The sequence below is a fragment of the Dama dama genome, chromosome 30 (genome assembly GCF_033118175.1).
Source record: "Dama dama isolate Ldn47 chromosome 30, ASM3311817v1, whole genome shotgun sequence".
Taxonomy (NCBI): domain Eukaryota; kingdom Metazoa; phylum Chordata; class Mammalia; order Artiodactyla; family Cervidae; genus Dama; species Dama dama.
The window spans coordinates 30,906,201-30,928,088 of record NC_083710.1 but is presented as its reverse complement, the minus strand read 5'-3'; the positions used below and the strand labels follow the sequence as shown (position 1 = coordinate 30,928,088).

Here is a 21,888-nt window from a genome sequence, read left to right as displayed (position 1 = left end):
GAGGCCAGCAGTGACTAATCTTTTCAGAGATGCTTGAAAAGATTGAGCAGAGCTCATTGTATCAACAGGCCAGAAATAATAAAAGGCATAAGACCAGGACTTCTAAAAGAGGGAACGTTGCAGGTTTAGATGCGTCACTAGATGGCAGTGTTACTGAAGTTCCTTCTGAAGAGGCCATGCTGGGTATTATCATTGCTGTTTTCTTGAAAAGTCGGAGTAACAAATAATAGCTAGTATTTATCGAAGTCTGATGTACCAAGTAACGCAGTAAATGTTATGTTCACATGAACATGACAATATAGGCAAAATGATGATCCTCTTTTCACAAATAAGAGAGCGGAGTTTTAAAATAGTTAAATAAGAGCAGTAGGAACCAGGAACCTGGGTATTTTTCAGATTATATGTAGTTTAGCTCCCAGTTGCCTTATCCTGTAGGTGTTCATGAAGCTTTCAGCTTGCAGATGATGACGAAGATGAAGATGATGAAATCGTGGAGAAAAGGTGCTAGCTAGGTTTCTTGCTTGAGGTCACACAGCTGGAAAATGAGGAACCAGGATCTGAACCAGGTTGGTCTAACTCTAGAACTTACACTCTTAAACACTCCCTCCTCCCTTTTGCTGGCAAAAGAAAAAGGTTAAATTTACACATTATTCTTTCTGCCCTGCCTGGGCATTAGATATTTTTAGAGTATAAATAACTTGTGAATCTCAATTTATTTTTGTGATGGTACTGGGGGAAATCATCAAAAGAAGGCTCTTATCCTAAAAATTAACTCACAACATTTCTTGAGGATTCAAGTCAATTTCCCCAGAATTTGAAAATAAAACCCTTCATACTTTAATAGAATGGCTTCAAAAAACTCATCTCCTCCATGAAAGAAGAACATACTCATCTTCCTTTCATTTCAAACTTGAAATTGGTAAGAAGCCTATGCCCTCTGTTCTTGTGCAAGTTTGTAAGCCCAGATCAAATTTCCCAGAACTGGACAATGAAGAACTGCTGCTGCCATCCTGATGAAACCTTAAAGACTTCTGATCCTCTTTAACAACATACTGTTGGCCAGTGTTTAAAATTATTCATCATAACCTAATAATTATAAAGCCACACAGCCCATGCATTTTGGAGTTTTGTTTTTGTTTTTAGAGTCTCTCAGTGCAAGGTAGTTAACTGACATTTTGTTCAGTATGGTGAACACTTACAGGGCAATGCATTTATGGTAAGACAAGTTGCTTTTAGAATACAATATAAAAATATAATTTAATGTTTAAGATCTTGGAGAAAGGATTGAAAGGGGATGGTAAGGCAATAAAAGAAATTTACCCACTTTGATCCAGTAGGTATAAATTTTAATAGAAACACTTATGCTCATATTCCAAATTTTACTTTTCTCAGATATTTCTTATTTAAGAAAATTTTTTATTACTTTTGTTTTCTGGAGGGTTGATTCTTTTGTAGTACCTGCCTGCAATCATCCCTCTGTTCCAGATAACTATTAAAAGAAGCAAAGAAACTAAATCCAAGAAACCACTTCAAAATATAGCCTTTACCAGTACCTAATTCAAGATATCTAGAGCCTTCCAGAGTGTATAATAAATTAGCTCACACCACCTGCCAGATAAGAATGATGACCAAAATTCTAGTCAACTAGATGACAAAGGGGAGGAATGATTCAAAACTTCTCACCACTTCTTTAAAATATCACTCCCTAACTGAGCCTTCTCCCAGTCTTTGAACCAAAGAAGGATGGTTTAGTAATAATTAGAAGTCATTAGAATTTGTTACTTCTTGGATTCCTTTTGTGTGACACTGTCTCACTAAAGCAATTCTCTAAATCTAGTTAATTTTGATCCAGCATAAAAATAAACTTAGAAGAGATGCTTCATTTTTTTTTTATTAGTTGGAGGCTAATTACTTCACAACATTTCAGTGGGTTTTGTCATACATTGATATGAATCAGCCATAGATTTACACGTATTCCCCATCCCGATCCCCCCTCCCACCTCCCTCTCCACCCGATTCCTCTGGGTCTTCCCAGTGCACCAGGCCCGAGCACTTGTCTCATGCATCCCACCTGGGCTGGTGATCTGTTTCACCATAGATAGTATACATGCTGTTCTTTTGAAACATCCCACCCTCACCTTCTCCCACAGAGTTCAAAAGTCTGTTCTGTACTTCTGTGTCTCTTTTTCTGTTTTGCATATAGGGTTATCGTTACCATCTTTCTAAATTCCATATATATGTGTTAGTATGCTGTAATGATCTTTATCTTTCTGGCTTACTTCACTCCGTAGAATGGGCTCCAGTTTCATCCATCTCATTAGGACTGATTCAAATGAATTCTTTTTAATGGCTGAGTAATATTCCATGGTGTATATGTACCACAGCTTCCTTATCCATTCGTCTGCTGATGGGCATCTAGGTTGCTTCCATGTCCTGGCTATTATAAACAGTGCTGCGATGAACATTGGGGTGCACATGTCTCTTTCAGATCTGGTTTCCTCAGTGTGTATGCCCAGAAGTGGGATTGCTGGGTCATATGGCAGTTCTATTTCCAGTTTTTTAAGAAATCTCCACACTGTTCTCCATAGCGGCTGTACTAGTTTGCATTCCCACCAACAGTGTAAGAGGGTTCCCTTTTCTCCACACCCTCTCCAGCATTTATTGCTTGTAGACTTTTGGATAGCAGCCATCCTGACTGGCGTGTAATGGTACCTCACTGTGGTTTTGATTTGCATTTCTCTGATAATGAGTGATGTTGAGCATCATGTGTTTGTTAGCCATCTGTATGTCTTCTTTGGAGAAATGTCTGTTTAGTTCTTTGGCCCATTTTTTGATTGGGTCATTTCTTTTTCTGGAATTGAGCTTCAGGAGTTGCTTATATATTTTTGAGATTAATCCTTTGTCTGTTGCTTCATTTGCTATTATTTTCTCCCAATCTGAGGGCTGTCTTTTCACCTTACTTATAGTTTCCTTTGTAGTGCAAAAGCTTTTAAGTTTCATTAGGTCCCATTTGTTTTGCTAAAAATATGGAACGCTTCACGAATTTGCGTGTCATCCTTGCACAGGGGCCATGCTAATCTTCTCTGTATCGTTCCAATTTTAGTATATGTGCTGCCGAAGCGAGCACGAGATGCTTCATTTAAAAGGGTTTATTTCTGAGCAACTGCAATGATGGAAGTGAGGTATTAGAAATTCTGAGATGAAGGAGAATGCTTTCCTTACACTAATAATAGTTTCTTGGAGAATCACTGGTTGCCTCTGAAAACCTATTAGAAATAGCAGAGAAGTTGGTAACTCTGGGAAGCCTGGCATGCTGCAGTCCATGGGGTCGTGAAGAGTCAGACATGAGAGAGTGAACTGAACTGATAACTCTACTTAAGTTTTTCTCTTCTACCAGGATAGGCTCTGCATTTCTTTCTTTTTGGCATAAGGTGGACTTTTTTGAAAACTTTAATTATAACATTTAATCAATAAGATGGTCAAATCAAAGAAGGGAGCTCCAGTCAAGGGCAAGAAAATACTTTTCCAAAGTATACATGATCTATGGGTAATTTTTTTTCCATTTATTTTTATTGGTTGGAGGCTAATTGCTTTACAATATTGCAGTGGTTTTTGCCATACATTGACATGAATCAGCCATGGATTTACATGTGTTCCCCATCCCATCCCTCTGGGTCATCCCAGTGCACCAGCCCCGAGCACTTGTCTCATGCATCCAGCCTGGGCTGGTGATCTGTTTCACACTTGATAATATACATGTTTCAATGCTGTTCTCTCAGATCATCCCACCCTCACCTTCTCCCATAGAGTCCAAAAGTCTGTTCTATACATCTGTGGCTCTTTTTCTGTTTTGTATATAGGGTTACCGTTACTATCTTTCTAAATTCCATATATATGTATTAGTATACTGTATTGGTCTTTATCTTTCTGGCTTACTTCACTCCGTAGAATGGGCTCCAGTTTCATCCATCTCATTAGAACTGATTCAAATGTATTCTTTTTAATGGCTGAGTAATATTTCATTGTGTATATGTACCACAGCTTCCTTATCCATTCGTCTGCTGATGGGCATCTAGGTTGCTTCCATGTCCTGGCTATTATAAACAGTGCTGCGATGAACATTGGGGTGCACGTGTCTCTTTCAGATCTGGTTTCCTCGGTGTGTATGCCCAGGAGAGGGATTGCTGGGTCATATGGCAGTTTTATTTCCAGTTTTTTAAGGAATCTCCCCACTGTTCTCCATAGCGGCTGTACTAGTTTGCATTCCCACCAACAGTGTAAGAGGGTTCCCTTTTCTCCACACCTTCTCCAGCATTTATGACTTGTAGACTTTTGGATAGCAGCCATCCTGACTGGCGTGTAATGGTACCTCATTGTGGTTTTGATTTGCATTTCTCTGATAATGAGTGATGTTGAGCATCTTTTCATGTGTTTGTTAGCCATTTGTATGTCCTCTTTGGAGAAATGTCTGTTTAGTTCTTTGGCCCATTTTTTGATTGGGTCATTTCTTTTTCTGGAATTGAGCTTCAGGAGTTGCTTGTATATTTTTCAGATTAATCCTTTGTCTGTTTCTTCATTTGCTATTATTTTCTCCCATTCTGAGGGCTATCTTTTCACCTTGCTTATAGTTTCCTTTGTAGTGCAAAAGCTTTTAAGTTTCATTAGGTCCCATTTGTTTAGTTTTGCTTTTATTTCCAATATTCTGGGAGGTGGGTCATAGAGGATCTTGCTGTGATTTATGTTGGAGAGTGTTTTGCCTATGTTCTCCTCTAGGAGTTTTATAGTTTCTGGTCTTACCTTTAGATCTTTAATCCATTTTGAGTTTATTTTTGTGTATGGTGTTAGAAAGTGTTCTAGTTTCATTCTTTTACAAGTGGTTGACCAGTTTTCCCAGCACCACTTGTTAAAGAGGTTGTCTTTTTTCCATTGTATATTGTTGCCTCCTTTGTCGAAGATAAAGGTGTCCATAGGTATGTGGATTTATCTCTGGGCTTTCTATTTTGTTCCATTGATCTATATTTCTCTCTTTGTGCCAGTACCATACTGTCTAATATGGGTAATTTTTAATTCAGTGGTAGTCAGAGTGTAAGTTTCCTCCTCAGTTACCTTGGACATTAAGGCTCTGTGTCATTCTAATATGTACAAGCGAGCTCAGACGTTCAATCACATCTGACTTTGCAACCGCATAGACCATAGCCCACCAGGCTTCTCTGTCCATGGAATTTTCCAGGCAAGAATACTGGAGTGTGTTACCATTTCCTACTCCAGGGGACCTTCCTAACCCTGGAATCGAATCTGTCTCCTGCATTGGCAGGTGGATTCTTTATCACTGCGCCACCTGGGAAGCCTTACTTCTAATATGGATAACCATAAGAAATATATAAGAAAAAGTGACCCTCTATATGTGACCCCTGTAAACCGAACTACTGGTAGAATAGCTTTGTGTGCAAAAAAACAACAGATGTTTGTTGCACTCAATAATTTTTCTTCTTGCTGAAGAACAGTTCACAGGGTATATATGTGTATATGAATATTGTAGGTGTTTGGTAACTTCATGGACCATAACACTTTAGGAAAAAAGAATGATTTTGGGGGGTCATCTTCAGAAGGCTGTGACAAATAAATCTTGGAGAAAGCTAGAATACTTTTTTTCTTAAGTATCTCATTTATTGAATTTAGCTACTAGTTCTCTTCAAGAATGTTTGACAAGTGAGCCTGTGGCTAGAGTTTACTTGGGCTCCTTCACCAACTAGTTCTGGCCTAACCAGCTGCTCTTTTATCTGTTCTTCCTTCCTGTTGTCTCTTCCAACTAACTGCTTCAAATGCAAATATATTATGTGTCTCCTTCTCTAAATACATGCTTCCTAAACGCAAGTCCTACCTGTTTAGAGCCCTGTAGTAAACCACAGAAATGCCTCATACTCAAGGCTAGCCCCCAGCTTTCTTTGCACTTACCGCCTCTTAAAACGACACCCAATCTGTTAAGTATATGTGTCCATTTGCATGTTGGAAAAAGCTTAGTGAGTCATCTTGTCTTGGCAAGGTATAATTTTAATTTTTAAAAAGTATTTTGTGAAATTATTTTTCATAGTGAAAAAATTTCAGCAATATAGATGACCATAATGTGGAGAAGTACAAATTGACAAGTAATACTTCTAAATCAAAGCTAACAATTTTAATTTGTAGCATTTCTGGTTGATCACTTCTATTAATATCAGGTATATGCAAACACCTTGAAATCTTGTTTAAAAAATTCTCAGCAGCATCTCTTGTCTCACTGATGTGAAAGAAGAATTAGTTTTACTACCCCATCTCTTCTGCTTGCCCAGGATTTGATGGTTACAAGAGTTTTGATTCTTCTGGAGGTTTTCTTCAAAGTAATTCAGGTAAACCTCTCTTCCTTGACTGGATAACTTTCTTTACTTGCAGATTGAAGGTGAGGATGTTTTTGATCCTTGTACTTCCTTCTAGTCTCTGACTATTTCTCTCCCATTCCAGTTTCTTCAAGCTATATTGTTATTTTCTTTGTTAAGACAGGTCAGATCTGATGGCTAGTCACTCAGGTTTTCTACCTTTTTTCTCTTGCTCTAGATTTTAGAAGATTTATGAAAGGGCATTTCTCAGAGCTTCTACTGAATTTTTCATTTTGGAAATCATATTTTTTAGTTATCAAGAAATATCTTTTTCTATGATTGCTCCTTTTTCATGGCAGCCTATGGCTTGTTTTATGGTTTCAATATCTTTTCATATTTCTCTGAGGATATGAAAAAGAAATTTTGAAACTCTCTTCTATCCCTGAATTACAAGTTTTCTCTGAAGTTAGCTGTTCTACTTATTCCTCTTTGTGTTTTTCATTTGTGTAAATTTATTCTCTCAAATATCTACTGATTATTTTTTTGCCTGAGCTTATTTGTGAATCCTGGCTCAGAGGATAAAGCGTCTGCCTGCAATGCAGGAGACCTGGGTTCGATCCGTGGGTTGGGAAGATCCCCTGGAGAAGGAAATGGCAACCCACTCCAGTACTCTTGCCTGGAGAATCCCATGGACAGAGGAGCCTGGCGGGCTACAGTCCACGGAGTCGCAAAGAGTTGGACACGACTGAGCGGCTTCACTTTTCACTTTCCTATTTGTGAATCCTAAGTAACTTCTCCGAGATCTTTTTGTCTATGTTTTTGTCCTTCAAGACACATGTCCCTTTTTCAAACATTGGTTGTCTCTGCTGTCATGTTGTGCTTGCCTAAGTATCCATTGACCTGACATGGACTTGTTTGTATATTCTAGAAGCAATACTTGTATCCACACTGGTACTATGGATTAAGGTTCTAGAGAGGTCTGTTTTGGCTCCAATATGGAAGAACTTCCTCACTTGCCCACAACAGACTGAGAAAAATGTGTTTACCTAACTTTGTTTACCTAGTTTTACATAAAACTAGATTAATTTGATTTATAACTTAGTCCTTTATTCTGAGCTCATGTCCTTTGTTTTTCTTGGTATTAGAATCTCCTTCCTTTTATGAATTACAGTGTTGGTGAAAACAGTCATCTTTTAAATGTCCTTTCTTGGCAAAATAAAGGGTGGAATCACATTATTTGAAGTTTTATAGGCTTAGACATCCATGTAATGTGGAACTCTAGTTTTCCTAACTTCTAAATTATGTTCCAACTGTCAAATTATGTCAGATTTTCAAGTTGTTTATCTTGTCAAAGGATAAGAAGGAAAAGTTCATTCGAATTAAATCAGAGGATTATTTGCATATGTAGATTTTTACTGTCTGTATTATTTTGGATATTTTATCTTTTGTAAGAGGACACTGAGGGAATGAACTGATGTGATAGAATAAATTAGGAGACCTGGAATCAAATTCCCAGCTGTGCAGCTAACTAGAGGTATTTGCTTATTATGGTTCTTAATTCTTGTAGTTTAAAAATTAGGTAATGAGCAAGTAGTAAGACTCATTTTGGTAATAAAATGCAGTTTAATTTAAAAATATATATAATATGTATAACTGAGTCACTTTGCTGTATACCTGAAACTGACACAACATTGTAAATACTTAAAAAAATTGTTAAAACTTCAAACATATGGAGGCTAAATAACACGCTTCTGAATAACCAACAAATCATAGAAGAAATCAAAAAAGAAATCAAAATATGTATAGAAATGAATGAAAGTGAAAACACAACAACCCAAAACCTATGGGACACTGTAAAAGCAGTGCTAAGGGGAAGGTTCATAGCATTACAGGCTTACATCAAGAAACAAGAAAAAAACCAAATAAATAACCTACCTCTACACCTAAAGCAATTAGAGAAGGAAGAAATGAAGAACCCCAGGGTTAGCAGAAGGAAAGAAATCTTAAAAATCAGGGCAGAAATAAATGCAAAAGAAACTAAAGAGACCATAGCAAAAATCAACAAAGCTAAAAGCTGGTTTTTTGAAAAAATAAACAAAATTGACAAACCATTAGCAAGACTCATTAAGAAACAAAGAGAGAAGAACCAAATTAACAAAATTAGAAATGAAAATGGAGAGATCACAACAGACAACACTGAAATACAAAGGATCATAAGAGACTACTACCAGCAGCTCTATGCCAATAAAATGGACAACTTGGATGAAATGGACAAATTCTTAGAAAAGTATAACTTTCCAAAACTGAACCAGGAAGAAATAGAAGATCTTAACAGACCCATCACAAGCAAGGAAATCGAAACTGTAATCAAAAATCTTCCAGCAAACAAAAGCCCAGGACCTGATGGCTTCACAGCTGAATTCTACCAAAAATTTAGAGAAGAGCTAACACCTATCTTACTCAAACTCTTCCAGAAAATTGCAGATGAAGGCAAGCTTCCAAACTCATTCTATGAGGCCACCATCACCCTAATTCCAAAACCAGACAAAGATGCCACAAAAAAAGAAAACTACAGGCCAATATCACTGATGAACATAGATGCAAAAATCCTTACCAAAATTCTACCAAACAGAATCCAACAACATATTAAAAAAATCATACACCATGACCAAGTGGGCTTTATCCCAGGAATGCAAGGATTCTTTAATATCCGCAAATCAATCAATGTAATACACCACATTAACAAATTGAAAGATAAAAACCATATGATTATCTCAATAGATGCAGAGAAAGCCTTTGACAAAATTCAACACTCATTTATGATTAAAACTCTCCAAAAAGCAGGAATAGAAGGAACATACCTCAACATAATAAAAGCTATATATGACAAACCCACAGCAAGCATCACCCTCAATGGTGAAAAATTGAAAGCATTTCCCCTGAAATCAGGAACAAGACAAGGGTGCCCACTCTCACCACTACTATTCAACATAGTGTTGGAAGTTCTGGCCACAGCAATCAGAGCAGAAGAAGAAGTAAAAGGAATCCAGATAGGAAAAGAAGAAGTGAAACTCTCACTGTTTGCAGATGACATGATCCTCTACATAGAAAACCCTAAAGACTCTACCAGAAAATTACTAGAGCTAATCAACGAATATAGTAAAGTTGCAGGATATAAAATTAACACACAGAAATCCCTTGCATTCCTATATACTAACAACGAAAAAACAGAAAGAGAAATTAAGGAAACAATACCATTCACCATTGCAACAAAAAGAATAAAATACTTAGGAGTATATCTACCTAAAGAAACAAAAGACCTATACATAGAAAACTATAAAACACTGATGAAAGAAATCAAAGAGGACACAAACAGATGGAGAAACATACCGTGTTCATGGATTGGAAGAATCAATATTGTCAAAATGGCTATTCTACCCAAAGCAATCTATAGATTCAATGCAATCCCTATCAAGCTACCAATGGTATTTTTCACAGAACTAGACCAAAGAATTTCACAATTTGTATGGAAATACAAAAAACCTCGAATAGCCAGTCATCTTGAGAAAGAAGAATGGAACTGGAGGAATCAACCTGCCTGACTTCAGACTCTACTACAAAGCCACAGTCATCAAGACAGTATGGTACTGGCACAAAGACAGAAATATAGATCAATGGAACAGAATAGAAAGCCCAGAGATAAATCCATGAACCTATGGACACCTTATCTTTGACAAAGGAGGCAAGGATATACAATGGAAAAAAGACAACCTCTTTAACAAGTGGTGCTAGGAAAACTGGTCAACCACTTGTAAAAGAATGAAACTAGAACACTTTCTAACACCACACACAAAAATAAACTCAAAATGGGTTAAAGATCTAAATGTAAGACCAGAAACTATAAAACTCCTAGAGGAGAACATAGGCAAAACACTCTCCAACATAAATCACAGCAAGATCCTCTATGACCCACCTCCCAGAATATTGGAAATAAAAGCAAAACTAAACAAATGGGACCTAATGAAACTTAAAAGCTTTTGCACTACAAAGGAAACTATAAGTAAGATGAAAAGACAGCCCTCAGATTGGGAGAAAATAATAGCAAATGAAGAAACAGACAAAGGATTAATCTCAAAAATATACAAGCAACTCCTGAAGCTCAATTCCAGAAAAAGAAACGGCCCAATCAAAAAATGGGCCAAAGAACTAAACAGACATTTCTCCAAAGAAGACATACAGATGGCTAACAAACACATGAAAAGATGCTCAACATCACTCATTATCAGAGAAATGCAAATCAAAACCACAATGAGGTACCATTACACGCCAGTCAGGATGGCTGCTATCCAAAAGTCTACAAGTCATAAATGCTGGAGAAGGTGTGGAGAAAAGGGAACCCTCTTACACTGTTGGTGGGAATGCAAACTAGTACAGCCGCTATGGAGAACAGTGTGGAGATTTCTTAAAAAACTGGAAATAGAACTGCCATATGACCCAGCAATCCCACTTCTGGGCATACACACTGAGGAAACCAGATCTGAAAGAGACACGTGCACCCCAATGTTCATTGCAGCACTGTTTATAATAGCCAGAACATGGAAGCAACCTAGATGCCCATCAGCAGATGAATGGATAAGAAAGCTGTGGTACATATACACCATGGAATATTACTCAGCCATTAAAAAGAATTCATTTGAACCAGTCCTAATGAGATGGATGAAGCTGGAGCCCATTATACAGAGTGAAGTAAGCCAGAAAGATAAAGAACATTACAGCATACTGACACATGTATATGGAATTTAGAAAGGTGATAACGATAACCCTATATGCAAAACAGAAAAAGAGACACAGAAATACAGAACAGACTTTTGAACTTTGTGGGAGAATGTGAGGGTGGGATATTTCAAAAGAACAGCATGTATACTATCTATGGTGAAACAGATCACCAGCCCAGGTGGGATGCATGAGACAAGTGCTCCGGCTTGGTGCACTGGGAAGACCCAGAGGAATCGGGTGGAGAGGGAGGTGGGAGGGGGGATCGGGATTGGGAATACATGTAAATCCATGGCTGATTCATATCAATGTATGACAAAACCCACTGGGAAAAAAAATAATAATAATAATAAAAATTAAAAAAAAATAAAATAAAATAAAAGACACCTTGAACTTAAAAAAAAAAAAAAAAAAGGAAGCTGTGGTACATATACACCATGGAATATTACTCAGCCATTAAAAAGAACTCATTTGAACCAGTCCTAATGAGATGGATGAAGCTGGAGCCCCTTATACAGAGTGAAGTAAGCCAAGAAGATAAAGAACATTACAGCATACTAACACATATATATGGAATTTAGAAAGATGGTAACGATAACCCTATATGCAAAACAGAAAAAGAGACACAGAAATACAGAACAGACTTTTTGACTCTGTGGGAAAATGTGAGGGTGGGATATTTCAAAAGAACAGCATGTATACTATCTATGGTGAAACAGATCGCCAGCCCAGGTGAGATGCATGAGACAAGTGCTCGGGCCTGGTGCACTGGGAGGACCCAGAGGAATCGGGTGGAGAGGGAGGTGGGAGCGGGGATCGGGATGGGGAATACGTGTAGATCCATGGCTGATTCATGTCAATGTATGACAAAACCCACTGAAATGTTGTGAAGTGATTAGCCTCCAACTAATAAAAAAAATTAAAAAAAAAAAAAAAGAAAGAAAGGCAGAATGAAAACTTTACATCAATTTTCATTCTAGCCAAAAATAATGAAAAAAAAAAAACAGTAAAAAATGTTAAAAAATATGTATAGATAGAATGTATGTATGTGTACATGCATATGTGTGATTATATGTGTCTATGTGTATACATAGACATGTATACACATACATTTGTATACACTCGTATACCTGTATGAATATACACACATGAATTTTGTGAGAAATTTATCATTTTTACTAATAACAGAATAATTTTCAATCACTGTTTATAACTGAAAAGTTTATGGAAGATTTAAAAATCCAGGAGTGAGTTTTTAGCGGGGAAAGCTCCCAAAATCTGGAAATTTAATGAATATACAAGAATACTGCCAATATTTGAAAAGTGAAAAGAAATTGAACTATATGGGATGACTGGAAATTTTTATGAACACCAATTTGCTGATGGGCTAATAAGCATTTACTTTGCTGATCTTGTAGTTAGCTACCTAATTACTCAATCTGGGCATGCAAATGCAACCGTTTGTGTATAAGTGTATGCAGGTGCAAATCTGTGTTAGTAGTAGTAGGATCTTACTTAAAACTTAGTCATGATCTTTCATTTCTCTATACTTGAAACGTCAAGATACCAGTTTTCAAAAATAGTTCCTGAAACAAGAAGTGAGATCTGTATGGGCAAGATCATGTTTTTAATGCAATTTCCCTCCCTAGATATCTATATTCAAGTCTTCTAAAGCTACTGTCTTGCAACAAGATTTCTAACTAATTGATAATAGTTTTAAAAAATGATGTGTTACATTTTATTGCCCACATGAATTCTTAAGAATTTTGGGGGTCTTAGAGACCCCAAATCAAAAATGTAAGAATATGATTAAATGCAGTGAGGAAACCAATTTGACAATGCAGTTATACACAATTCAGTTCAGTTCAGTCGCTCAGTCGTGTCCAACTCTTTGCGACCCCATGAACCGCAGCACACCAGGCCCCTGTCCATCACCAACTCCTGGAGTTTACTCAGACTCATGTCCATTGAGTTGGTGATGCCATCCAACCATCTCGTCTTCTGTCGTACCCTTCTCCTCCTGCCCTCAATCTTTCCCAGCATCAGGGTCTTTACAAATGAGTCAGCTCTTCACATCAGATGGCCAAAGTATTGGAGAATTATATGCATATAATTGGAGAAGGAAATGGCAACCCACTCCAGTACTCTTGCCTGGAAAATCCCATGGACAGAGGAGCGTGGTAGGCTACAGTCTATGGGGTCGCAAAGAGTCGGACACGACTGATTGACTTCACTTCATTTTACTTCATATGCATATAATTATACGCAAATTAGATTTCTTAGATTTTTGTTGTTGTTGTAGTATGCTGTATTGTTAAGCTATATTATTTACAAGTCACTCAGTAGTCACTGTTTAGAAAGACTTTGAGGGGAAAATAAAACGTATGCTTTAAGATTCAGCAGTTTTAATAATATCTAACTGTTGTATGACTTGATGGACATGAGTCTGAGTAAACTCCAGGAGTCGGTGATGGACAGGGAGGCCTGGCGTGCTGAGATTCATGGGGTCGCAAAGAGTCAGACACGACTGAGCGACTGAACTGAACTGAACTGAACTGTTGTATAGGACTTTGAAACTTAAAGAACATTTTCCCACATATATTACCTTGCTTGATCCTACAATACTTCCATAGGCTAACCTTCATTTTAGAATTAAGAAAACTGAGGCTAACAAAATAAACTTAATGCCATGATTTCACAACTATTAATTCACATAGCAAGATTTTTAAACCTAGAATACTTTATATGATGACAGATTGTTACTACATTTATTGTGATGATCATTTTATAATGTATAAAGCATCTAATCCCTCTGCTATTAACCTATTAATATAGTAAATCAATTATGCTTCGATAAGAAATAAATGAATAAGTAAGTTAATTGACTCTGGGCTTCTTCAGTAACACCACAATGCTTTAATTCTGTTGTTTGTTCTTGGTTTTGCATGTTTATTTCTGCAACCCACTCCCTTCCTTAACGTTACAGAATTCTTAATCTCAAAGAGCATAATTTCCTTTTCAGCATTTTTCATGGTACGTAGCACAGTTTTGTGCATAAAATTAGATACCTTCAAAATACCTGTTTATTGTTTATTACTGAGGAGGTAGAGTGCTGGTGGCTAAGCAATGAAGTTCATTTTGTGAATTGATCTTAGTGAAGCTGGTGCTGGAGCTCAGCTTTCACCAGCGGCCTCATGCTGTCAGCCTCTGCATGTGAGGACAGTGTGAAATCCGTGCCCCGGGATGTGGTGAGGAAGAGCTGGTGGGGATGGCACAAGGTATGCATTTTGGCATTGCAGAATGTGCTCAAGACGTGCACGACAAGTCCTTTTCATTTCTATGTCAGGTACCCAGGTACCTCTAGTTTATCAGACTGGCATGTTTTCAAAGTAGAACTTATGGAAGTTATCGCAGTAAAAACTCCAGAGTAATCTCATGTATAACAGATTCTCATTCACGAGTGAACATTCGATTCTACTGAAACAGGGGCCTGAGGCAGTTTCATTTCTCTAAAGAAATTCTTCATTCTTTGGAGATCAGCTCTGAAATTCCCATTTGGGCACTTTTACCTCAACATCTAATTTTCTTCTAAGATGCAAGATTGAATAAATAGCTCAGGTTGTTTAAGAAACTATTTCTGGAGGGAATAAACATTCTCAGGTCTTGCTAATAAAGCTATTTTCATTATATTCTGTGGACTTAACAGTTATGGCTTTACCACATGCATCTGCAGAGGGCAGTATGTGGGAGCAGCCTAAGGATTCCGGCCCCAGATTCCCAATGTAAGCATGCTGCTGGGATGGGGGAGACCTCAATTTCTGTATACACAAAATCGGGATTTTATGGGAACATCTGTCTCACCTCCTGGGCTGCTTTGCTTAATCATTTGGGCACCCAAGAGAATTTCTGCTGAAGGCAGGTGACAGGGTACAATGGGAGTAGGGACCTATCTTTAGGACCCTTTTGGTTTCTCTCCTGAGTACATCTCAAGGCTTCCAGGGGTGCTACTTGCTCCTCAATATCCACTCTACTTGCCAGTGAGCTTAGTTGAAAGGATTTACAGTGAGACAGTTTATTTATCCCATTGACACTACAGCAATATTATGCTTAGGTGGCTGTCAATAAAGAAAGGTATAATGACAGCCGCAGTTATTGTGTTCTGACATGTTACATTCCAGACACTGTGGTAAGTTCTTGTTATTTAATTCTCACAGCAACCATAATGCAGGAAGGAAAACAGAAACTTCAAGGTTTGAGTAATTTGCCAGGATATATCCACAAGATATTGGCAGGATTTGTACTCACTCCTGATGCCAAAGTCAATGCTCTAACCTCTAGGTCACACTGACCTTGAGTTTGGTTGAAAGCTGTCTTTGGGGAAAGAAATGTACTTATTTGGAAAAAAAAAAATCTGCTGTTAATATTGGATAGCCTTTTCTATGACTAGCTATGACCAACCTAGGCAGCATACTCACTAGCAGATATGTTACTTTGCCTACAAAGATCCGTCTGGTCAAAGCTAAGTTCTCTTCCAGTGGTTATGTATGGATGTGAGAGTTGAACTATAAAGAAAACTGAGCACCAAAGAATCGATGCTTTTGAACTGTGGTGTTGGAGAAGACTCTTGAGAGTCCCTTGGACTGCAAGGAAATCAAACCAGTCAATCCTAAAGGAAATCAGTCCTGAATATTTATTGGAAGGACTGATGCTGAAGCTGAAACTCCAATACTCTGGCCACCTCATGCGAAGAACTGACTCATTGAAAAAGACCCTGATGCTGGGAAAGATTGAAGGCAGGAGCAGAAGGGGAAAACAGAGGATGAGATGGTTGGATGGCATCACCGACTCGATAGACATGAGTTTGAGCAAGCTCTGGGAGTTGGTGATGGACAGGGAGGCCTGGTGTGCTGCAGGCCATGGGGTCACAAAGAGTCGGACACAGCTGAGCAACTGAACTGAACTGAGCCTTTTCTATCTGATAGGTGTAGTTCAAATGGATAAACTTCAGAGAATTTTCAAAAAGGAAAGGGAAAGCGTCTGGCTACTTTCAAAGATCTGAATAGACCAAGGTGCCTGGGTCCTCATGCCTTCTGTGTCACCTCCCACTTCCTCATGACAGATCTCCACACCCTCTTCCTTTCTACTTCAGCAGCCTCTAATTGCTTCTGCTCATAGCTCTGTGGCTCTGCTGTATCACTCCTTCTTCCCAGAGTGCAGCCCCCAAGTTCTTTAGCATGAGAATTACTATCAATTCTTCAAAGTCCCGTTCTGACATCACTGCTGGGGCAGTCTCCTCTGACCACTCCATGTAGATGAGAACCGTCTCTGCCCTCCACCCAGTGCTCTTTTCTATTTCTTATAGCCACACTTGTCATTGCATTTATCATACCGTGTTGTCATTTCTTCCTTGTCTATCTCTCATATCTCCCTAACTGTAAAAGAAAATGCACAGGAACTGTGTTAAGTGTTATTCACCTCTGTATCTTTGCTGCACAGCCTGCAAACAAAGGTGCTTAATGAATGTGGTAGAACTGACTTGAAAACTTTTCTATACTAGAGGCATGAGCTACTTCAATAGTATTTCAAGATGAATGAGGTTAGAATCTTGAAAGCAGTGCACTGTGCTTTTTTCTTCTTCAGTTGTAAGTGTATTAAGGATGAAAGATGTGTGTATACTACTGCAAATGTTTCTGGAAATAGCCCAGAAAGGAAGAATAAGACACATAACCCGCAGCTCACCATTACAGAGGCCTTTGGGTTGGGAATTAATTATAAGAAAAGCAGCTGCATCAGATTGTTGCAAAAATTACCTGTTTCCTTCCATGTTGTCATTAAGAATTGTGGGTGTGTGGCTTTTTATTATTTATTTATTTATTTTTTTGCAACAGGCAAAGAATTTAATGCCACAAAATGATGTATGGTTTGTAGTTGCTTGAGCAGGTAAGTGTTGTTTGCCTCAACCACTATGAACTTATTTGTTCATCAATCATTTTAACAGTGTGCTACAAGCAAGGAAATACGTGGTTTAAAAAAGAGTAATACCTTGACAGAATCTGCCCAGAGCCTTCTGATGTTTGTAAACCTCTGACTGCCTAGTTTATAGACTAGCTTAAAGAGAAAGTTCACAGAATTCAATCATTTAAGACAAAGGATAATATATATATTTTTTAATTTCAGAAAATTCTCACCAATAATTAAGACATTTTTATCTATCAGTTCAGTTCGGTTCAGTTGCTCAATCATGTCTGACTCTTCATGACTCCATGGACCGCAGTACACTGGGTCTTCCTGTCCATCACCAACTCCCAGAGCTTGCTCAAACTCATGTCCATCGAGTCGGTGATGCCATCCAACCATCTCATCCTCTGTTTTCCCCTTCTGCTCCTGCCTTCAATCTTTCCCAGCACTGGGGTCTTTTTCAGTGAGTCAGTTCTTCGCATGAGGTGGCCAGAGTACTGGAGTTTCAGCTTCAGCATCAGTCCTTCCAATAAATATTCAGGACTGATTTCCTTTAGGATTGACTGGTTTGATTTCCTTGCAGTCCAAGGGACTCTCAAGAGTCTTCTCCAACACCACAGTTCAATAGCATCGATTCTTTGGTGCTCAGCTTTCTTTATGGTACAACTGTCACATCCATACATGGCTACTGAAAAAACCATAGCTTTGACTAGACGGACCTTTGTCAGCAAAGTGATGTCTCTGCTTTTTAATGTGCATTCTGGGTTGGTCATAGCTTTTCTTCCAAGGAACAAGCATCTTTTAATTTCTTGGCTGCAGTCACCATCTGCCGTGATTTTGGAGCCCAAGAAAATAAATAATCTTTCTCTATTAGCCCTTATCCTTTTTCCTGGGAGAGACAAGTGGAGCCACAGGAAACCAGTTTGAAATTACAACTATAGAGAAACAGTGAACTTAAGCAGCAAGTCTAGGTAGAGTTTAGGCCCTTTACCTCTCTCAGTGACATTGGGCAATTACTGTCACCTCTTGGAACCTCTGTCCACAGTTGTAACTTTGGGATAATACGTGTCATGATTGTATCTCAAAGAAAAATGAGTTTCTGAAGACTGTGACTTTGAAGTCCTTGAAGTTGCAAATTTGACTTTCAACACTTCAAATCTGAGACATCTACTCTCAGGCTGTTTGGAACAAACCAGAAGAACCTGGGGAGAGTGTCTGTCTCCTGATGAGTGTAAGAGGAGAGGTGTGTTGAAAGCCACTTGCAATTCACACATATTTAAAAAGCATAGTACTGAACTTCATGGCAGAGTGATGGTAGACAGAAAAACTTGATTTAAAACCATCCCCAACTTAAACGCTTTTCTTGGTTCCATATTTCTGGCTTTGCAAGGCCTTGATTATCTCTATTATTGGATATCTCCAAATCAAAGGCTGATAAAGGCCACAGATACAGGTCATACGTGTTGAGGTGTGTAGCTATCAATCTCTGTTTGCCCAGTTGGACTCATGACTTGGGTACAGCATTCGTCACTGCAGACAGTAGCAGCTCAGTATCCTGAGCTGACTCTTTGACTCTTACTCTCCCTGCTGATCTACAGGTTACACAGGTAGTTGACCAGTTACCTGCATAGCCAGGTCATGTTCAGTGCTACAAAAACTGCCTTTCAGGATGTTTTAGGATATCTCTCTCTCCTGCCCTCTACTCCATTCATTCATGGACAGCAACTCTCCTCATTTTCTTCCAAAGTTTTAGAGAATGAAAAAGGCAGAAAGAAAACCACAAGTGTTGAGGATAAGCTAGGTATGAAAGTAACACTGGAATCATATACAGTGACCATATTTCCTAAAACAAGAATTGTAATTTGTGATCTGACAATAGAATAGGATATTTAAAATCCAAACTCAATTAGAAGACTAGAACACATGGTTTTCTTATTGAACACAACTTCAGTAAGATGTCAATATATTTTCAAGGAGTAAAAGATGGTAGGGTCATTTACAAAGTTGGATAATTCATTGTCAGAGAGCATTAATGGAATAGGTAGGAAGATGGACTTGCTGAGGTTTATTCTAACAAATTCATTGATTCCTTCATACATACACTCATTCAACAAGCAGTTATTGAATAACTACCACATGCCACGGACTGATGGAAACAGGGTTAAAATTAAGGTGAATTTTAGAAAACAAAAGTTACATCTTTTGCACCCTGAATTTGTGGACCTTGTTACATATTTATTGCCAATCATGGCTGTGAAGAGCCACTTACTTATTCTGCTTCCACAGAAGATTGTGCCAAGTTTGATTTCCAAATTTTAAATCAGATATTTTGGAAATGATAACAAATTTTCTAGACTAGGACAAGAATGATAATTGAAGGAAAGTAGGATTCATGAAGATGTCACCAAGGCATTAACGATAGAAGTAATGGTGAAAGGAACTGCTGTTTACCAAGCACCTACTCTGTGCCTGTCACACACTAGGCACTTCTTGAATATGGTGTCCTATTTCAATGGCTGCCAGAGAGGGCAAGACAAAACATAATATTAACCGTGCCATGCTTTCTTAAAACCTCTCAAAGGCATCTAGCAAGTCATGAGGAAGGAATCTCGCTGATTTGTTAAAGCTAGCTACCTAAAATCAGTAGATCCAACTGAAAACCAGATAGTCCAACAAGTAGAATGCTACAAGAAGTCCTGTACCAGTCTAGTGTACTCACACACGCCACCTGATGGTTGGAGTAGACACTGGTGATGGACTTTGTCTCCTAGTTCTTCCAATAAACTGCTTTTCCAGACTTGACCTTCCACATCTCCTCATCACTGACCCTAAAATTTATCAATAGAAAAGCTAAACTACCAGCTACTCAGAGTCTATAATTTCACACCTCTCTGACTTAACTTGCTCATCTTGCCCCCCACCCCCAGCTATGAACTCCTTTAATGATCTGGTTCAGTGTTGCCACCTTAAGTTGCCTCCCTGACTTCTTCAACGGTAGGAAGTCTCTTTCCTCAGAGTTCTATAGCACTTATCTTGTCCTTCTCTTACGACAAGGACCCTGTTCCTCTTTGAATTTCAGTTGCATGTTGTACTTGGTTTCCTCTCTATTCTCAGGACAATTGTTAGCCATCATCAAGCAGTTAAACCCTCTTTCTACACCACAGAGTCCATATGGGAAACAGCTCTGTCACAAACCAATATCTGCAATTTGAAACATCTGCCCTGATGACTTACGCTTCGGGACATAGGTTTGAAATCTCTCTGTATCAGTGATTTTGGTATTTCTCTCTCCATTAGAAGGGAGATGTCTGTGATATCAGTTGGGGTTCTTTGGTTGAAAGCAGCAGAGATAGATACTGGATGGATTTTTTTGTTTGTTTAAGCCTTTATTAAATAAAGACTACACAGAATCCCAAGGAAGGCAGAAGAACCAAATATAAAGCAGAGACCAGGGACCTGCCACAGGTATCACTGCCAGGAGAGGCAGGTCATTCTCACTCAAAATCTATTACTGGGATGAGCCAAGACCAGTCATTTATTGTAATTAGCTTTGGATCACTCTGATTGAGATTCCAAGTCTTGAGAGAGAGAGGCTGATTGGCCAGTCTTGGTTTACTTGCCTGCCTCTGGCTATTCTTACAGGTTGAGAGGACCCTTCAGCATCTGTTGTGAGAGGATTTGATCCCTTGATTTGCCATCAAGCAGCTGTTTTCTACTCCATGCCACTTTTGGACCGTTAGTCCTTCAGCCTCGTGTTAAAAACTATGTCTTCTTAAAGCCTATACCCCTTCTGGGAGATATAAACTCTTGACTGTCATCTACACTTGATGGTTCTTATTTTACATGTGTTATTAAAATGGCTCTTCACACTGTTGACAACTCCCTCCTTTTTCTCAACATCTTCCCAACCCAGCAGGAGCTGGGTCCTATTGCTTTTCTACCCAGTCTTTCAAACTTCAAAGCTCTGACTTCTCCTTATCTACTCACTCATACACGTCTGCATTTCTCAGTATCATGGACACGGAGCCATGCTGCCCAGGGCGCCTGAGGGAGAGACTTGCTGTTGTAGCAGCTGTGAGTACAGACAAGAGACAGCTTTCAGCTCAGCCTGGTGTGGCCTCGACTGTCTCTCACATAGGATCCGTGCCCTTTCCAGGACGCATACCCAATGACTGACTAAGGCAGGATATAAAGGGCTGGTTATTGTGGCCGAATAAAGGACAATTCCGATAGGTTTTCCACCCAGAGAGACCCTCTTGGGGCGGCATTGCAGCTCACCTTCTCCCTTTGCCTAACCCTGCTTCCTCCACACTCCTTCTGCAGGGGTGCGTTCCAAGTGCACGCCTTCCTCAGTGAACATCTTGAGCACACAGCTCTGTCTCAGAGGCCACACCCTGGAAAACCCAAACTCCAGCATGTGAGGTTTTTTCTTTATTGCCTCTCTTTTCACACTACATAGTTTTCCCTGCTCATCTCATCCCCTGTGGCAACTTCAATTACCTCTGTTACACTGAGGTCCGTATCTCCTGTCTAGATCTTTGTGAATGCTGGATGTGCATATTTAAGCTTTTTCTTTACATTTCTACTTGGATGGCCCATAAACATCTTAGATTCAAGGCAACCAAGACTGAATTAGTTTTTTGTTTTGTTTTTTCCAATATGTTTGTTCATGGGGTTCTCAAGACAAGAATACTGAAGTGGCTTGCCATTCCCTTCTCCAATATTTTGGTCCCCTGATGTGAAGAGCCGACTCATTGGAAAAGACCATGATGCTGGGAAAAATTGAAGGCAAGAGGAGAAGGGG

General features: G+C 38.8%; 1 non-coding gene across 1 annotated transcript; it reads right to left on the bottom strand.

The window, feature by feature from the left end:
• Nucleotides 1-3,020: 3,020 nt before the first annotated feature.
• Nucleotides 3,021-3,127, bottom strand: LOC133049783 (U6 spliceosomal RNA). Its single transcript, XR_009691463.1, has one exon. It is a non-coding gene; the product is annotated as a U6 spliceosomal RNA (small nuclear RNA).
• Between the last annotated feature and the right edge of the window lie 18,761 nt (nt 3,128-21,888).